At 40.9% G+C, this 19,015-nt stretch overlaps 1 protein-coding gene across 2 annotated transcripts in view; it reads right to left on the bottom strand.

Annotated features, from left to right (window-relative positions):
- Positions 1-17,674, bottom strand: part of LOC126278154 (bromodomain-containing protein DDB_G0280777-like) — a 62,012-nt gene extending 44,338 nt beyond the window's left edge. For both annotated transcript variants that reach the window (XR_007550659.1, XM_049978054.1), the window contains exon 1: positions 17,548-17,674. The gene's annotated coding sequence lies outside the window, so the exon portion shown is untranslated. The remainder of the gene's footprint in view (positions 1-17,547) is intronic.
- Between the last annotated feature and the right edge of the window lie 1,341 nt (positions 17,675-19,015).

Below are 19,015 nucleotides of genomic sequence, written 5' to 3'. Positions count from 1 at the left end.
ATAGGATAAATCCTCATATGCTGGAGGTTGTGGGTTCGAATCTTAGCAGTTTTTTATTGTTCAGTCTTTACCGAACTGATCACTTTTATTCAATTAATTTATTTGAATGTAATTTTAACTCCATTCCTTTGTCACGTGATTTTGGTAATAATATTAACTTCATTTGCTCTAATTTTCCTTCGTGTCATTAATTTTCCACTTGAAATTTTGTTCATGTGCTTTAATTAATTTTATGTATTAATTTACATTAATTATTTTGGCTTTCTCTCCCTGTTTATTTGATCACATTATTGCGTTCGTTCTATCTCATTTTGCTTGAATTTCGTTTTACTTATAAACGCCTTTCATTCAAATTTTCATCTGTGTTATTTTGTCGCTGGTGCAATAGGTGTTTAGGCTATATTTTAAATGTTTGTATGACGATTACCGTGCAAAAAAAATTGCACTTCTCGTAACAAAATTCATTTTTGACACCATTGTACAAATATAGATTAGTTCGTCTTTTTTTTAACTGACATATCGGATTTTCAAGTAGTTTAATATTATAATAAAAATTTTAATATTCAGAACAAATTCCGACTGGGAAAAGTATAGAGGAACAAAAAATAAAACAAATGAAAAAGTTCATAAAGTGATTAAAATTATGTGACAAACGAATAGAAATAAAATTATATTTAAAATAATTAACTGCATAAAAATAATGATCGAAGTAATTTCGATAAAGATTTAAAGAAAATTATGAGCCTGCCAAGATTCGAACCCACGAGCTCCTGCATATGAAGCCTTTACTTTTTTAAAAAAAAAAACGTATCAAGTTGGTTTGTCACCACAGAGAGCAATATAATGCCACGTATTACAAAGCTTTCAGTACGGCATAACGGAAGTATACATTGTAATGTGGCCAGTGTATAACTGATTGCAACATTAACATTAAAACGTTCATATCATATTTTGTCTCTGTGATTAATCATAATCGTGTCACGGCATGTCAAGGCTACGGACTGTTCCTTGCGACAGTGACCATCGCCCAGCTGAAGAATCAATCCTGTGAAGGAGAATTTTCGTGGCGCGCGAGGAGTAACCGTCAGCTTGCGTGTCAATTGTCCTGCCGAGATACAGCTATAACGATGTTCCTCGACGGCAGATTCGAACCGCCAACGACCACGCAACCAAGCTGCTCACTGGACCTTTTTTAATGCTGTTGAACATCACACCTAACGCCGATTTTTCTTTTCGTCAATTTATCGCGAACGAGGGCCCACCAGGGTAAATGGCCGCAGTGAGTGACACCTGGTATTTTAACCTACACTACCGTATATATTTATTTACTCATTCGTTCATCCAGGGATAATCTATGAATGATGAAATTTTCATCACAATACAATGTAAATAAACAGTTCCGAAATCCGTAGACACAAAATATATATCAATGTAACACTGTAAATGTTTTTTACATATGAACTTAGAAAAGTAATAAAAACGAAGTATCAAGTCAACTAAATCATGTCCATTCCAAAAACCATGGACTTTGATTTAGTTTTATTTTTTTAAGTGTGTGAACACACATGGAAACACAGAAATGTGTTTTAGCACTGTGGCCATTTGACGCTGAAGATTGTGAGTACTATTACTGCGACGTATCAACATACAGGTAAAGTTAATAGTTATAATTCTGACTTACTTATAAAGGTATCCCCATGAAACCTAAAAAGAAGGGAACAGCATACATTATTAAGCGCTATTATAAATATATAGGCCCTACACTGTCTGGAAAAGTATCTGTACACCCCTAACAAGGGAACCTCGCCATCGCCCTCCTCCTCCTCCCCCCCCCCCCCCCCCCTCAGTGTATAGGCCTTGAAAAACTGAACATAGATCAATCGAGAAAACAGGAAGAAGTTGTGTGGAACTATAAAAAAATAAGCAAAATATACAAACTGAGTACTCTATGCGCAACATATGCAACATCAAGGATAATATGAGCTCAGGAGCGCAGTGGTCAGCGTGAGGAGCTGCGGAACGAGAGGTCCTTGGTTCAAGTCTTCCCTCGAGTGAAAAATTTACTTTTATTTTCGCATAGTAATGATCTGTCCGTTCGTTCATTGACGTCTCTGTTCACTGTAATAAGTTTAGTGTGTGTTTTGCGACCGCACCGCAAAACCGTGCCATTAGTAGACGAAAGGACGTGCCTCTCCAATGGGAACCGAAAACATCTGATCCAAAGTCATAGGTCAACCGATTCCTCCACAGGAAAACACGTCTGATATATTTTATACGATACTGGTGACGGCATGTGCGCCACATGACAGGAATATGTTGTCGACCCACCTAACTTGTACACTTGGCGAATGGGTAAAACAATTCTTCTACCTTGCCCGATTTAGGTTCTCTTGTGGATGTGATAATCACTCCCAAAAAAGTGATGAAAACCTAAGAGTTTGTCACATAAACTGCAACAAATGAATGCAACAGTTTCACAGTCGCACAGTTTTCCCTGTGCTTTGTCAACACATATGTTTTTCATACAACGTCCCCACACCACGGCGCAGTAACCTCGCATCGGACGGACAGATAATAATTGTCTGAAAATAAAAAAATTAAACTTTTCACTCGAGGGGAGACTTGAACCAAGGACCTCTCGTTCTGCAGCGCCTCACGCTAACCACGACGCTCCTCGGTTCGTATTGTCCGCGATGTTGCCTATCTTTCGCATGCACTACTCAGTTTGTTTATTTTGCTTACTTTTTTCATAGTTCCACGCAACTTCTTCCTGTTTTCTCGATTGATATGTGTTTAGATTTTCAAGGCCTATCCACTGTGCCAACTAATAATTAAATCTGAGGGGGTTGCGATGGGGAGGTTCCCTTGTAAGTAGTACGTAACTGACCACTATATGTTTGGAGAGGCGGACCTGCTAGTATATAAGGAGACGAGGGGAGTATGACGTCAGTAACCCATCAGTGAAAGCAGAATGGGCCGGTCGAGAGCGCTCCGTGGCTTCGAACGCGGACTAGTCAATGCATGCAGTATTACCTGAGTAACAGACCCATCAGCGGCATTTCAACCCTCCTGAGGACTGAAGTGGAGGCGCGGAAGTGCAACCGCAACTAAACCAAGACCAGACACGACGTCTTTTACTGACGGGACGGTCCAGCATTGCAGAGGGTGGTTGTAACAAATCACAATCAAAATGGAAGTGCTACTGGCAGTCCAGCTAAGACAATGATTGTGCGTAGGGAGTAAAAAAGAACGGGGTACAATGGTCGGGCATGTCTTCATAAGCCGCGCATTTCTCTGGACGGCGCTAAGCCACGCTTGAGAGGGCGTGAAATCCGACGCCAATGCATAGTGTATAAACAGAAAAAAGGGATTTGGAATGATTAATCACGCTATAGCCTCTGGCAGTCCCGATGGAAGAGTTCGGGTTTGCCAAATGCTTGGGCAACCTTACCTCCCATCATGCGTAGTGCCAACAGCTAAGTACCCAGGCGATGGTGTTACGGTGGATAGTAGTCTTTCGTGGTTAGGTTGTGGTCCTATTAATGTGCTTAGGAAAGCACTAAATGAGGAAGAATAGGAACTCATTTTGCAGCGTTGTGTACGTCATAGAACAGCAGCTAGAAGAAGGCGATTGGGACAGCGTGACAATGGACCCTGTCGTAAAGTGGGATGCGTGAGGCAGTGGTTTAGGGAGAATAATTTTCCTGAAGTGGACGGGCATTCCCTGCTCTATTCACAGTCCCGATCCGATTCCAGTGCAACACCTCTGTAGTGAGTCGTAACGTCGATATCGCTCCAGCCCCCCAGTGTCTTTTACATAACAGAGGTTGAAAATACTGCTTGATTTGGCTACATCTACCTTTTCAGGTTCCAGTTGCTGAGGAAGAATGGGCTATCATTCCTCCACAGACATTGAAACGACGTTGAAAGTGTCCTCAGCAGAGCATAAGACGTCGTAAAGGCCATGGGTAGACAAGCCGCATATTAATATCCACTAATATGCGTCCTGATACTTTCGTACAAATGGTCTATCTTTTTTCTTTTACATAACAGAGTTTGAAAATACTGCTTGATTTGTCTACATGGCTACTCTGCAATTCACACTTCAGTGCCTGCTAGAGGGTTCAGCGAACCATTTTCATACTACTACTCTACCATTCCACTCTCGAATGGCGCGTGGGAAAAATGACCACCTAAATCTTTCCGTTCAAGCTCTGATTCCTCTTATTTTATTATGAATCATTTCTCCCTACGTAGGTGGGTATCACCAAAATATTTTCGCATTCGGCATAGACAGTTGGTGATTCAAATTTCGTAAATAGATCTCGCCGCAAAGAAAACCTTTGTTTCAGTGACTGCCACCACCAACTCGCGTATCATATCAGTGACACTCAAAACCCCATTGCGCGATAACACGAAACGAGCTGCCCTTCTTTGTGCTTTTTCAATGGCCTCCGGCAATCCTACCTGGTAAGGATCCCACACCACCCAGCAATATTCCGGCAGAGGACGGACAAGTGTAATGCAGGCTGTCTCTTTAGTGGGTTTGTCGCATCTACGTGTTCTGCCAACAAAGCGCAGTCTTCGTTTCGCCTTCACCACAAAATTATTATTATTATGTGGTCTTTCGAATTTAAGCTGCTCGTAATTGTAATTCCTAGGTATTTGGTCGAATTGACAGCCCTTAGATTTGTGCGATTTATCTTATACCCAAAATTTATCGGATTTCTTTTAGTACCCATGTGGATGACCTCGCACTTTTCTTAGATCATTTGGTAATTGGAATTGATCGTCTGATGATTTTACTAGACGGTAAATTATAGCGTCATCTGCAAACAATATAAGGGGGGTGCTCAGATTATCACCTAGCTCATTCATGTAAATGAACAGCAGAGGGCCTATGACACTACCTTGCGGAATTTCAGATATCACTTCTGTTCTACTCCATGATTTACCGTCTATCACTACGAACTGTGACCTCTCAGAGGAAATCACGAATCCAGTCACAACTGTAACGATACCCCATATGCACCCAATTTGATTAATAGTCGCTTCTGAGGAACGGTATCAAAAGCCTTCTGGAAATCTAGGAATATAGAATCGATCTGAGATCCCTTGTCGACAGCACTCAGTCCTTCATGGGAATAAAGAGCTAAATGTGTTGCACAACAACGATATTTTCTGAATCCGTGTTGGTTATGTATGAATAAGTCATTTCTTCAAGGTGATTCCTAATGTTCGAGTACAGTATATGCTCCAAAATCCTACTGCAAAGTGAGGTCAGTGATGTGGGTGTGTAATTCAACATGTTACTCCTATTTACGTTCTTAAGTATTAGTGTGACCTGTGCTACTTTCCAGTCTTTAGGAACAGACCTTTCGTAAAGTGAGCGGTTGTATATGATTGCTAAGAAAGGTGCTATTGTGTCTGCATACTCTGAAAGGAACTTTATTGGTACACCATGTGGACCAGAAGCCTTGCCTTTAAGTTATTTGGTTCGCAACACCTAAGGTATCTACTTTTATGTCACTCATGCTAACAGCTGCTCTGGTTCCGAATTCTATAATATTTACTTCATCTTCTTTCGTGAAGGAATTACGGAAAACTGTATTTAGTAACTCCGCTTTAGTGGCACCATCATCGGTAACATTTCCATCGCTATCGCGCAGTGACGGTATTGACTATTTTTTGCCACTGGTTTACTTTACATACGACCAGAATCCCTTTGGGTTTTCTACCATAATTTGAGACAATATTTCATTGTAGAAACTATTAAAAGCATCTCGCATTGACGTACGCACTAAATTTTGAGCTTCCGTGAAACTTAGCCAGTCTTGGGGATTTTGCGTTCTTCTGAATTTGGCATGCTTTTTTCGTTGCTCCTGCAACAATGTTCTGACGTATTTTGTGTACCATTATGGATCAGTCCCGTCTCTTATTAGCTTATGCTATATTAATCTATCTATTGCTGTCAATACTGTATCTTTGAATTTGAGCCCTATCTGATCTACACTTACATAATTAGCTTGGAAGGAATGGAGACTCTTAGGAAGGCATCAAGCGAATATTTATCTGCTGTTTTAGACATTTTGCGTTTATTTTTAGTTCAAAATGGCTCTGAGCACTATGGGACTTAACATCTGAGGTCATCAGTCCCCTAGAACTTAGAACTACTTAAACCTAACTAACCTAAGGGCATCACACACATCCATGCCCGAGGCAGGATTCGAAACTGCGGCCGTAGCGTTTATTTTTAGTTGTTTTGGTTGATATAGTTTTGAGCCTAGCTACAATGACCTTGTGTTCACTAATCCCTGTATCCGTCATGACGCTTTCTATTAGATTAGGATTATTTGGGGCTAAGAGGTCTAGTGTGTTGTCGCAACCATTTACAATTCGTGTGGGCTCTTGAACTAATTATTCAAAGTAATTCTCAGAGAAAGCGTTTAGTAGAATTTCGGAAGAATTTTGCCGTCTGCCATCGGCTTTGAACATGTATTTTCACCAACAAATGGAGGGTATATTGAAGTCTCCACCAATTATAACTGAGTGGGGTATTTATTTGTTATGAGATTCAAGTTTTCTTTGAACCGTTCAGCTATTATATCATCTGAGTCGGGCGGTGGGTAGAAGGAGCCAATTATTATTATTTTGGTACGGCTGTTGAGTATAACAATAAAAAATATTGCTCCTAATAGGCTGTACAGTATACGATCTTTTAAATCGTGTTACACGTCGTAATCATTTTTCACCCCACACAAAAAGTAGACGTTATATTCCACCCTTACTCTGGAGATGGATCCACATCAAAGTGACAACCTTGAACGCCATATTGGTAACTTTGCTCTAGTGCTTGATTGGGAGAAGACTACGTGGAAGATGTCGAGTAGTGATTTTGTACGCTGCGTTATTACGCAGATGGAAATTACTGCTGTATTAAACCCAATGATTATTACAAGATTATATTTGTGAATTTGATATGTATGGGCCGGCCAGATGGCCGAGCTGTTAGGGCGCTACAGTCTGAAACCGTGGGACCACTACGGTCGCAGGTTCGAATCCTGTCTCGGGCATGAAAGTGTGTGATGTCCTTAGGTTAGTTAGGTTTAAGTAGTCCTAAGTTCTAGGGGACTGATGACCTCAGAATTTAGGTCCCATAGTGCTCAGAGCCATTTGAACCATTTGATCTGTATGGAAATTGAAAGAATGCGAAGTACATATTTCTGATAAGAACTGTTATATAGACGCTCAGATGTAATCAAGTTAGATCGGGTGTGTGCTGTTTGCGTTTACCGTGCTTCGCCATAACTGGATATCAAATTCCCATCCTAGCTTCCCTCCGCGACAGTTGAGACTTTCGTCGCATCAAACTCTTGAACGATGGACTACCAGCACAAAACCCTATCACGCTGAATGCTATTCTGCTGTTTACGAATATCAAACACTGGATTTACGCCACTACCAAGATCGTCCTTTTTGTCTAGGTGAAGCGGCTGTCGCATATTTCATTGCGGAATCAGCGAAGCTACATGATCAGAAACTATGTCCACTTATGACATCTCTCTCGTCTTTGACTAAACTCGGTGGTGACAAGAAAAGTCTATGAAACTACTGAGAAATTTGTAAGTCAAATGTTTATGAAAATGAACTCTACAGTTACTGAAGTACAGAATTAAAACTAGAAAATAGGTAAGATGTTATCACTTTGGAGAAAAATTTCATTCCTAACTAAGCAAAAAGTACAGAAGATTACTTAAAGCGTTTTCTGTGATCCGCGTTTTCTTTAATGTGGTCTGGAGGTCGGTAATAAAGTGCAACCTCCAAATCAGATGAGGAAACTCAGATTACAGAAAACGGTAAGTAATTCCTTATTTACATTAAAAAATGGCGACATGAACTATTTGATAATCTAAAAGTAACAAAACTGTGTCCACCAATGATACCTTAGAGCAAGGAAAAGACGAAACGCGTCTGGGTAAAATAAATTAAGATGCAGCAAGAAAAGGCGGCTTTATTTACAAAACAAGTATTGTCTGAAATAGTTACTCGTGTTACTGCGCGCTCGGTTAAATGCTTCTCTGATGTACGTGACAGGGTGTAGTCAGATGAAACTTTAAAAACAGAGTTCCTGGGGAAATTTAAAGACTGCAGATGTCTGTGGGACATTTGTGAGGAATATAGCAACACAGACGCAGGCAATAAGCACTTTTTACATTCATTAAAGAGTCAGTAATGCTTTCCTGTGGCATATAGACAAAGTCCGTCGAGCTTCGGTATTTCCGTTGCTAGGTTTTACTTCCGATACTTAATGTAACTCAAATTTAAAACCGGATTATCGACATTCAATGGACGTTAATTGATAAATGTACTTGTTTCGTTGCTGTAAGCGTTAAAAATCTCCAGCCTATATCCAGGCCTTTTGCTTTGAAGACTAAAGCGTGGGATATTTTTTCACAGTTCGAACAGTTAGTAAATGCTTCGTTTCTTTCGTATCTGCCGTATGTATTAGATGACGTGCGCCACCACCATTCGCAGTCTTCTTTATTCCAATCTGAAATGAGTTCCTTAAACTTACAGGTCATCTTGTATCAATAAATTAGTAATCTGTACAGGAACGTATTTGGTTTGATTTATTTTGCCTTATTATTTAATTCGTCAATCAACTACAAATAGCGTTCCTGGTTTCAGGAATAATTGTAGTATACAACATTCCATTGGAACTATTGACAGCCTTGGGAGAGCCAGTCCTGACAAAACTCTACAATCTGGTGAGCAAGATGTATGAGGCAGGCGAAATACCCTCAGACTTTAAGAAGAATATAATAATTCCAATCTCAAAGAAAGCAGATGTTGACAGATGTGAAAATTACCGAACTATCAGTTTAATAAGTCACAGCTGCAAAATACTAACGCGAATTCTTTATAGACGAATGGAAAAACCAGTAGAAGCAGACCTCGAAGAAGATCAGTTTGGATTCCGTAGAAATGTTGGAAAACGTGAGGCAATACTGTCCCTACGACTTATCTTAGAAGCTAGATTAAGGAAGGGCAAACCCACGTTCCTAGCATTTGTAGACTTGGAGAAATGCTTTTGACAATGTTGACTGGAATACTCCCTTTCAAATTCTAAAAGTGGCAGCGATAAAATACTGGGAGCGAAAGGCAATTTACAATTTGTACAGAAACCAGATGGCAGTTATAAGAGTCGAGGGACATGAAGGGGAAGCAGTGGTTGGGAAGGGAGTGAGACGGGGTTGCAGTCTCTCCCCGATGTTATTGAATGTGTATATTGAGCAAGCAGTGAAGGAAACAAAAAATTTCGGTGGCGCACGCCATCTAATAAATACGGCAGATATGAAAGAAACGAAGCATTTACTAACTGTTCGAACTGTGAAAAACCCACGCTTTAGTCTTCTCCATGGCGAAGAAATAAAAAATGTTGAGGTTCGCCGATGACATTGTAATTCCGTCAGAGACAGCAAAGGACTTTGAAGAGCAGTTGAACGGAATGGATGTCTTGAAAGGAGGATATAAGGTGAACATCAACAAAAGCAAAACGAGAATAAAGGAATGTAGTCGAATAAAGTCGGGTGATGCTGAGGGAAATAGATTAGGAAATGAGACAATTAAAGTAGTAAAGGAGTTTTGCTATTTGGGGAGCAAAGTAACTGATGATTGTCGAAGTAGAGAGGATATAAAATGTAGACTGGCAGTGGCAAGGAAAGCGTTTTTGAAGAAGAGAAATTTGTTAACATCGAGTATAGATTTAAATGTCAGGAAGTCATTTCTGGAAGAATTTGTATGGAGTGTAGCCATGTATGGAAGTGAAACATGGACGATAACTAGTTTGGACAATAAGAGAATAGAAACTTTAGAAATGTGGTGCCATAAAAGAATGCTGAAGATTAGATGGGTAGATCACATAACTAATGAGGAAGTATTGAATAGGATTGGAGAGAAGAGAAGTTTGTGGGACTACTTGACCAGAAGAAGGGATCGGTTGGTAGGACATGTTCTGAGGCATCAAGTGATCACCAATTTAGAGGGCAGCGTGGACGGTAAAAATCGTAAAGGGAGTCCAAGAGATGACTACACTAAGCAGATTCAGAAGGATGTAGGTTGCAGTAGGTGCTGGGAGATGAAGAAGCTTGCACAAGATAGAGTAGCATGGAGAGCTGCATCAAACCAGTCTCAGGACTGAAGACCACAACAACAACAACATCAACAACAACAACAACAATATTGAGGATGTAACAGCACTGAATATGAGGTCTTCCTAGTTAGTTAGCTAGCTACCTACAAGATCCGTGTATCATTTTACACGATAAATCGCAATGACGTGGAACGTGGCATTTTACATTCACATTGCAAATTAATTTGTAAATACAAACTTCCACCAGAGGCTAGAAATCGTAATGGAGCTAACAACTTCTCTCCGTAGCTTACAGCCTCTCATCATTTTAATATTTCTCGTTAATAATTGCTTGATTATGATCAGAAGCTCCGAAATGCTTGGTACATCCATTGTTATAATAACCTAAATAACAGGACGTGGGTGAGTTTCTTTCCTTGCATTATAAACTTTTCCCACGGCTTTCTCTCTACTTTAAGTCTGCAGGCTTTCATGGCCATTGTCACTGAAGTTGAAATCTTGTGGGTTGTCAGGCCGCGTCGTATTTCCTTCTAAAATAATCGATTTTTCGTCTCCTCTGCTGGGATGTTCTTCAGGATGTTTCGGTGTCCACTATTGCTACAACACTGTCAGAGACCCATGTCGCGTTCTTTTATATCATCAGAAGAATATGTAAATTACTAAGCAATCTGGCTTTTCTCTCCCGGTGTCGTGACAATGATATTATTCCCTAACTCGGCACAATTAGCCACCGTGCGCTTAGAGTGAAAGCCAAGAGGATCTACAGAAGGACGAGCCTAGCACTACTTCGTGAAAGAATCCAGCAAATACCAGAGACATAATTAAAGTCAGCTCCGTTGTAATTGATCTGCATTTTTCACTGGCGGCAACACTCCCACACCAGGACTGGGATAAAGTGCACAAAATGACGTTTGATCATTCAGGAAGGTTTTCCAATTTCAGTGCTATGAAGCAAAAAGAGAAGTTCGAGAAGCTTGCACAAGTAAGACTCCACTGTCGGTCCGACACGAGTAGTAGTGAACCTCTCATCAGAAGTACTCGAAGCAGCTGCTCCAGTTATGGGCAAATGTCAATTTCTCAACTAAACCGAAAAGAGTACCTGTTGAAGAAATTCTAAGTACCGCCGAAGCGTCCTCCTTTCGTCTTCCGAAGGTGCAGGCCAAGGAAGTAAGAAAAGATGTGTAGAGAGTTATACGGAAATCGAAACCTTCCAAAAAGCAACATATCGGCGGAGGAGAGGAAATCTCTTAATGAACAAGAGAAACTAAAGCATCGTTGTAACGAAATCGGGTAAGACGAATGCTTCCGTTGTTTTGGAAGCCATGGATAATCACAGGATCTAACAAGTACTAGCTGATCCTGTGTATCGCAAGTTAAAAAGCGATCCGACGAACAGGATCGTTCGGAAAGTGAAAAACTTGATACCAGGCTAAAGATTGGACAGCTCGATTAAAAAGAATCTAACATTTTGAATACCTGTCTCACCCAGAATGGACTACAGAAGATAAGTTATGAATCGGTTCCTTTGAGGCCTATCGTCAGTGGGATTAACTCACCAACTTATTTTTTAGCACGACATTTATCTGGTAAACTGATATCTAGTTGGTAAAACAAATACTTGTCAAATATTCGAAACTTTTTTTTAGGAGTTATACGCACAGTGAAGATACCTGCAGCTGACATTCTTGTTAGCTTTGATGTGACATCGTTATTTACTAACGTCCCAGTATCAGATACAATGGAGATCGTAAGGGAAATGGTTCCCCAAGATGTTTAACTCAATTGAATTATGTCTTCGTTGGAGCTATTTTAATTACAGTGGTGAATTCTATGAACAGGCTGACGGCCTTACTATGAGCTCACCCATATCGCCAGCTGCAGCTGACATTTTTATGGAACATCTTCAGCAGACATTAGGTAGTGCTCCTTTGAAGCCGCCTTAGTGGCTCCACTACGTGGACGATACATTTGTTGTATGGCCACACAACGAAGAACACTTCATACGTTCCACGATTTCTTAAATGGAATTACACCAAAATCAAATTTAGCTTGGAGGTTGAAAGTGAGGTCGGTCTCCCGTTCCCCGAAGTGTTTTTATACAGAAGATCTGATAACACTTGTAAGTATGCTGTTTAGGTTTTTTTTTTATTGGTAACGCCGCCGCCACGTAGCGCTCTGTATTGAAATCACTGGCTGTGCCGTGTGCAGCCTGTGGCTGGTTGGCATTGTTGTAATACTCGCCATTGTAGCGTTGGGCAGATGGATGTGAACAGCGCGTAGCGTTGGGCAGTTGGAGGTGAGCCGCCAGCAGTGGTGGACGTGGGGAGAGAGATGGAGTTTTGACATTTGTAAGAATGGATGTCATGAACTATCATATATATTTTGACTATTAAGGTAAATACATTGTTTGTTCTCTATTAAAATCTTTCATTTGCTAACTCTACCTATCAGTAGTTAGTGCCTTCTGTAGTTTGAATCTTTTATTTAGCTGGCAGTAGTGGTGCTCGCTGTATTGCAGTAGTTCGAGTAACCAAGATTTTTGTGAGGTAAGTGATATGTGAAACATAGGTTAATGTTAGTCAGGGCCATTCTTTTGTAGGGATTTTTGAGTCATTTTGCGTTGCGCTAAAAATATTGTGTGTCAGTTTAAGCACAAACTTGTATAATTTTTCTAAGGGGACGTTTCACACTCTAGGTCACGGAGTGTATAGAAAGCCGACCAACAGAAACAGGTATTTAGATGCCACTTCGCACCACCACTCAGCCCACAAGCAAGCAATGCTTAACACACTGTCTTTACGTGCCTTCCGCATCAGCGGAGTTGGAGTTACTGAAAGGACAATGAAGGCAAAGGACTACGATAGTTTTTGAATCGACGGGGCTTTTAGACGGAATATTAATCATGCTAATAAGAACAGCCTTCTCACCCCGTTAGGTTACCGTTCGTTTCATGGGGCAACTGATAGCATAAGCAAAATTCTAAAGAAAAATGGTATCCAGACAGCTGCTTGGTTGAAAACTTCGACAGGTACAGACAAAGGTTCGAAAAAGTAACAACTCCAGAATACAAACCAAAATTTAGTGCACACTTCCGAAATGTTGAAAGGGATGTGCCTGGACGTTTTAATGGATAACACTGCAATAGAAGATGATCTTGAAGATAGTTACGAAAACTGTCTGGTGCCGGACGCCACACGCCGTTAGCGTCATAGTTCTTACCATGACAAATATGTAAGAACTGTTAGAGGCTTAGTGAAGTATAATACAATGCAGAGCGTCAGGTTCATCTTTACCAGTGAAGTGACAATGATGTCATACAATACGTGTTTAACACTGTAATTAAATAACTGTGACAGGGGTGTAGTGTCGCCAGCCACGCTTGACAGTTCAACACAGTCTGTGAGTGGTGCTTCAGAAGTAACAACGGTTACATGATGTCTGGCCAGTACCACTCGACTCGCTGAGTTACTCTAACCGAAGTATAAAGTATCGGCACTCCTGCGGGAATACGGTGGGGATGTTCATGTGATTAACGTCTTAAAACACTGATAAAAGTTACAAAAATTGGAGGGGGAGGGGGGGGGGGGGGGAACCTATAAACGGTCACCTCCGGCAAAATTTAAGATTTTGTTCAGGACGCAGGGGCGATCAACATCGAAGTAAATAGAGACTGAGCAAAAGCACGTATTTTTTCGAGGCTTGCGATTGAGTCGGTCGTGTCCTCAAAGAGGAACCATTCCGGCATTTCATTACGTCGTTGGACTGCTCCAAGAAATTGCGACTTTATGACAGAAGTTCACATACAACTATCTGCATCAGTCACACTTCATTTCATCCCACGACGCGTTTCTCGAGTTCACACTCTCGTCTTTAGGTGGAACAATATCATATACTACTGCTAGCTGGATACAGCCGGTTGTTAAAAATGAACCCACAAAAAAACAACTAGCCGCGTCCAGCTAGCAGAAGTGTAATAACCGGGGCAGTACTGAATGCGAGCGTGAGTTTAAGGAGCAAAGTGGGCATGACAATTGTGAAATGCAAGCATCGTGACAGCTGGAACATTTCTATTTGAACATGACAGATAGCGCACACTGTTGACATTTGCAATGCTGTACATATATTTTCAGTGCAATACGGAACCAAAAGTAAACGGGAGCAAGTAATCGGATGAACAGTTACCGTTTAACGAGCCACCAGAGACCCCTTACATCAAAATAGAACACATCCTTAAGCGACCCATATTAGTCACCAACAGCCAGCCAACGAGTAGTACCAACACTAACGTCGATGTCCGCCTCCGGTAGCTGAGTGGTCAGAGCGACAGACTGTCAATCCAAAGGGCCCGGGTTCGATTCCCGGCTGGGTCGGAGATTTTCTCCGCTCAGGGACTGGGTGTTGTGTTGCCCTAATCATTATCATTTCATCCCCACCGACGCGCAAGTCGCCGAAGTAGCGTCAAATCTAAAGGCTTGCACCAGACGAACGGTCTACCAGACGGGAGGCCCTCGTCACACGACATTTCATTTTCACTGACGTCGATGGCCGACGCAGAATGGCAGTGATGCAATATTGAGAACCACCCCCCTCCCCCGTGCTGTAATGCCCCGGTCACGCCACACTACAACCTTGACCAGATTAGACATCATAGACTTCGTGAAAGGCCTAAGAAAGTAAACGTTCAGTTACATTTCTAACAAATATGCAGACGGATTGACTGATTTGTTAAGGTCCTCAAGACAAAAATATTTGTTATATAAGCATAACGCACTTACAACAATTTTATTGTGCGCAGGTAGAACGTGCAGTTAGATGACAGGGTATCACTGAGAAATAATGGGATTCAGATGTTCACGAACAGAATTCTCGAACTTGTGAACGACCAAGGATATGAAATTATGAAGACTAGCGTTTCGTGAACAGCCGAGGGATTTTAAGTTAAAGAGAACCACTTCAACACTCTTCCTCTCCCCACGATTGGAATTCCTTTTCTCCCTATGCTCTATTACCACTGAACAGTAACAGCAATGACAAAAATTAGTGACTTGTTAAACGGATATCAAATGACTAATGGAAACTGCTTCTGTTTATATTTACTAAACATAAAGCAGTGTACCGTGAATTTAAGTATTTGGGTCATTCCCCTACACCTCCAACATTTACTGCGACAACCGTGTCCAGTTTTCGTCCCAAATGGTGGGTGAGTACGTTAGTTTGCTCGGAAAAAGATGCCGACAGTATTTGCCACCTTTCGGAAGGTCGGTCTTTCTTAAGAGATTTCACAGAATGTATTCGGTAAAAAAAAAAAAAAAAAAAAAAAAAAAAAAAAAAAAAAAAAAAAAAAGCCTTATGTCAAGCTCGTGATGATGTGCCGATCATTTCCTTAATGGTCATTTTTATTGTGATATTTACATGGAAGTAAGACACAGAGATAAGCGAAATAGTTGGCAATGAAAATTTGGGGTCGCTATGGTTTTCTGTATGCTGCTACCTATGAAATTTTGCTAACATATTGAATTTTTCTTTAAACTTGAGTGGAGGTCTCTATTGGAAACCTATCTGATGCAGCAGACTCGCACCCTATCCACAACATACCTCATGTTTCATAATCGGTAGGAGATACGAAGTGAGATTTTAGCAAATGACAGCGCACAAAGAGTATTGCGTTTTGCCATACTGTTATTATGCCAAAACATTTTCCACCGTGTTATTTCAGGAATGACAAACTTTTCCGGCGTAAGAATGTAATTTTTGAAGACCATCGATACCTGGTGGAACGAGAAATGCTACGCATTTTGGAACCTAAGGAAGACATACGTTTATTCCGTACCGAGGATGTGCTTTTCATAAGCTACTGACTTTTCGTTTCATCAGTTCCTCAGTAAACATCTGTCACTGTTTCGGAATTCTCTCGCAATTATATGTGTAGGCTACATGTTTAGTGGTGGGACGCTGAGTAAACTCCACTGTGTTTTGGCAAAAGAAGCAAATTTTAACATGGCAACAAGATAAATGTACGTTTCACTAAAAATTCACCACTGATGACGATTCTTTGTAAGTCACAAATGGTTAAAAATCTAGGAGAAAATAGATCTCTACATTTTCAATGGCTTTCTATTTGGATACTAACCAAAGCAGAAGTAAAATAAGTTTGTTCCGCAGTAACCATATAAATACTTATTTTGCAAATCAAACTGCCTTTTCCTGCTGCGATATATTTTATTTAATCCATACGCGTTTCGCGTGTTTTAAGGAATCAGTGGGCAGTGATAAAAGTGATAGTGCAACCTCCAGACCAGATGTGAGGAAACGCAAATCAGCAAATCGTAAGTAATTACATTTTTTTTTTACAAAAAATCGCGAAGTTAACTGTTTGATAAACTATAACAAAACTGTACCATTATACATCTCACTGATGCCTTATAACAGTAGAAGGCGAAAGGCATATGGACTAAATAAAATAAGCAGCAGGAAAAGGCAGTTTGATTTGCAGAAGTAAAATCTTTCTGAATGGTCATCATGCAAGTGTGGGCGTGAAGTGGCTCCACTTAAAATTTACAAAAATGTGAGCGTTTACAAAAAATGTGAGCGTAGCCTTCAGTTTACATCGGCACTTCCCCTCCAGCGATGAACATTTTCCCTGCAGCGCCTGCCCGTAACCCCCACCTCTATCACTCCCCCTACGCGTGGGCTGCCAACCGCTCATCTACCGGCTACTTTATTCTGCGCGGACTCTACCCTCTGCCATTCACTTCATAACGGTTTGTGGCGATAGATGCAGATGTAAAGATCGAAGATTCGAGTCAGTATTTGATGCTGTACGCGGTTGTTACGAAATAAATGTATTTCGCCACTACACATAGGTATTACGCAACGGACTTGAAAACACAATCTCTTACTGATTGCGTGCCAAAAAGGTCTTTAGATCTTAAGCAAATAAGCATTTTTTTTTCTTTTATGATGCCACTTGTTGCATTTCTGTGGACAGTAGTCACATTTTGTTTATTCCAGACTCTGTAGCGCCACGGTGCTGTTTCAAGAGGAAACTACAATCCATTTATGCCTTTGTAATAGAACTATATCAAATAACATGAAACACGCTTTTTACACTAGTATATTCTTGTACTTCAGCAGGCGGGACATTATTGCACTAAAACAGTTTAAGCCAAATCACTGTAGAAGCTGTACGAGACAAAATATACACTCTTAGTTCAGGCCAGTAATGTCGAATCAGCAAACGATGTATTCACAATTTTCATGGATCAACTTATAACTGCGATGTCATGTGACAAATGAAAGCTACTTTGTAAAGTAGATGCTTGTGCTCTCGTATCTTGGTCTTCCGTACATTGCCACTGTAAGCGCGGAAGCTCCGCTGCGCACGCCTTTCTTACCTGCGGCGATGACTAACGGCGAGCAGGCGATAAGTAGCTGAATGGGGCGGTCTGGCTACCACGCTGGCCGGAGGATCATTAGCGACTAACCTCTATGCGTGGTTTGGCAAAGAGGCATCACTTTCCTGTTTCTAGTCTTTGGCAGAAGCACGCGCGATAGACGTCACAGAGCGTTACTTGGCGAGTCTATAGCTTGTGACTGTAGTCTCTAACATGGGCGCCGGGAAGGGGTGGAGGAGGGGGTGCTGCACTTCCACCACCCCTACCCCGCCACTCCCGCTGTCTTGGAGGTATGCCCAGAAAGAAGATGAAGAAATAAAAAATTTATAATTGTCCGGTTTAAAGAAAATTATTTCAATGTAAGCTTTGGCGACAGTCATAGTGCAAACGGAAACTGGAGGCGTCTGCGCTGTTGCGCAAAGCTATTTTAAGACCTTGTCAACGAATTCCCATGTCCTCCACCATTTTCCCGTGAACGCTGGGCATGTGCAGGCCTCTAGACCTCGTGTCTTACATTGTAGACCAATTCCACGTTTTGGCACGTCGTAACGTACTAAATGTACGTACTGTTTCTTGATGAATGATCTTTCTAAATCTCGTCCCCAGAGTCAGCTAAAGAATGTACTGAACCGTCGTCGACTTTCGTGCAGTATTGCCAATATTGATTGCCACGCACATAAATGAGTAAAACAGGGTGGCTTCAGCAATCATATCTCCCTACTCCAAGGATTGATTCGAGGTCACACCACTCGCATCATTTGCTTTTAACATTTCGTAAAAAGTGGTGACGTCGGAAACACAATTCTGTAAAAAATCTCCATAAAATTTCTGTATGTCTTCTGCAACGGATAACAATAAAGATTTGTCTGTTTCTCCTGTATTTTGAGAGTGGAGCTTTTTTCCGTATAGAAGAAAATCGATTTCTCACAGAGGAAATTACACCGTCTGAGATACGAAATGAAGACTGGTTTTCTGAAGAATTCTTATATATTTTAAGATGGTTGTTTTGATCTGTAGATCTGCCTTGCTACCACTCAGTACGGTTAAATTCAACATCCAGTTTGAAATTCAACAGCCACTTCTCTACATTTTTTTTTTCTTTCTTTTTTTTTTTTTTTTTGCTCGAAGACGATTCTGAACGCCGTTAAGGCATTATCGTGATTTTGTCATTGAAGCACATCGGTTAATTTATTTACGTAATCGTAAATTGTCTTTATGTTTGTATATAGTTGTAGTTGGTTGCATATGGGTTCAAGTTTGACAGAATAGACATTTTGATGAGTTGTGTGAAATCTCTTCTAAGGCTTCTACATTTCTGATAAGGTCTTCGTAAAGTTTTATGATACTCTTGTGTTTTGCTGTCCATCAGGTTTCACAGATGAGAGGGATATTTTGAATTTGTGCTGTCGCAAGGTATTCACCCTCCCCCCCCCCCCCCCCACCGCCACAGTATAAACTATCGTAATAC

The sequence above is a fragment of the Schistocerca gregaria genome, chromosome 6 (assembly GCF_023897955.1).
Source record: "Schistocerca gregaria isolate iqSchGreg1 chromosome 6, iqSchGreg1.2, whole genome shotgun sequence".
Taxonomy (NCBI): Eukaryota; Metazoa; Arthropoda; class Insecta; order Orthoptera; family Acrididae; genus Schistocerca; species Schistocerca gregaria.
The sequence above is the reverse complement of the archived record's forward strand: the minus strand, read 5'-3'. Positions and strand labels throughout refer to the sequence as shown.